We start from the raw sequence: 1,821 nt of genomic DNA on the forward strand, positions 1-1,821 counted from the left end.
TATCGACATTTAGCCCAGGATTGGCCCACCATTCAGCAGACAATTGTTAAATTCCCACTGTATAGCAGCACCTGTACCAGACCCAAAGGCATTTGATATCTAACTAGACGGTACCTGATTTTGAGGACTTGGAAGCCAGGTGGGGAATTAGATAAGCAAACTAGTAAATTATGTTCAGTGAAAAAATTATTTTTAAAAATATTTTTAAATTTACTTTGAGAGACAGAGAGCAAGTGTGAGTGGGGGAGGGGAAGAGAGAGAGGGAGGGAGAGAGAATCCCAAGCAGGCTCTGCACTGACAGCACAGAGTCCAATTTGGGGCTCAGTCCCACAAACCGTGAGATCATGCGCTGAGCCAAAATTAAGAGTCAGACACTTAACAGACTGAGCCACCCAGGCACCCCAGTGAAAAGAAATTATTCACTTGCGTCCACCAAAGAAGTCATTTAACTATTGCCTCACCTGCAATAATAACTCCTTTGCAGGGTTATGGAGAACAGATGCAATGTTATTTTAAAATTTCATTTTGCTGTGCACAACATTACAAAACAGCTCAGAGAGCAGGCACAAGGTGCTAACATTTGAGGGCGGAGAGGGAGAGTCTGGACAAAACAGAAATTTGTTTCACTGCTTCCCACGGGTTCCTACAATGCCTCTAAGCCCCTGTAATTTTCAGGGGTAGGGACCAAAGCCCGCGGGGTGCTTCCACACGGATAATAGATCTTGCAGAGATCTATTCTAATTTGGAATTTGCTCACATGCTGAATGAATAAGAATAAATTGCTTACTTTCTCTGATTCTGGGCCCCTGAAGGGTAGAAAAGCATAATTATCCCAATAAATAACATGGCATTATAAGTCAATAATGGGATGGCACCTTCCTGGCAGCCAGACTGTAATCGTGTGAATTCAGACCTTGAGTTTGCCAAGGTGCTTGTTACTGCAGGGTTACTATAGACTTATTATATTCTTTTGGTCTTCAAAATGCCTGTCTCTGCAGCTGAGTTCGTTAGGTAAACAGCTGGGGTAATTGATAGTGTGAATACCATTTCATTTCCTGCTGCTCTAGAAGAATTTGCTCTGAGGGGGAAGAAAATGACCAGTTCTGCCACTGTGAGTTCTGGCCAGTTTCCTTGAGGAGCACGCATTAGCCTGAATGTCTGCAAGGTGTGTTTTTTTTTTCCCTTGAAGAGCGAAGAACATAGGAGGGGCCTCTTAGTTCCTCCTTCTCTCTCATGGCAGGGCTGGAGATCAAGGTCAGATCTCATAGGGCTATGAAGAACTTTACAGAGATCTCCCCAGTCCTCACTGGAAAGCCGTGGGAATGCAACGTGCGAAGAAAAATGTCATGGCTTTGTGCATCTTAAAACATATTCAGGGGCGCCTGGGTGGCTTAGTCGGTTAAGCGTCCGACTTTCGCTCAGGTCATGATCTCGCGGTTCGTGGGTTCGAGCCCCGCGTCGGGCTCTGTGCTGACTGCCAGCTCGGAGCCTGGAGCCTGTTTCAGTCTGTGANCCCTCCCGATGTTTGACCCCTCTTTTTGCCTCTCCTGCGCTCAGGCAGGGCTCATGGGCTTCCTGGCGCCGGAAGGCGCCCTGCCCGCCGCTCTGTTATACTTCTCAGTGACTGGGTGTGTGCGCTTGAAGTTGAAACAAGATACATTTTGTGTCTGGGGCGCCTGGGTGGCTTAGTCGGTTAAGCGCCTGACTTTTGCTCAGCTCATGAGCTCGCGGTTCGTGGGTTCGAGCCCCGTGTCGGGCTCTGTGCTGACTGCCAGCTCGGAGCCTGGAGCCTGTTTCAGTCTGTGACTCCCTCTCTCTCTG

This window comes from Hyaena hyaena, unplaced genomic scaffold (assembly GCF_003009895.1).
Source record: "Hyaena hyaena isolate Hyena2069 unplaced genomic scaffold, ASM300989v1 scaffold_693, whole genome shotgun sequence".
In the NCBI taxonomy this organism is placed as follows: Eukaryota; Metazoa; Chordata; class Mammalia; order Carnivora; family Hyaenidae; genus Hyaena; species Hyaena hyaena.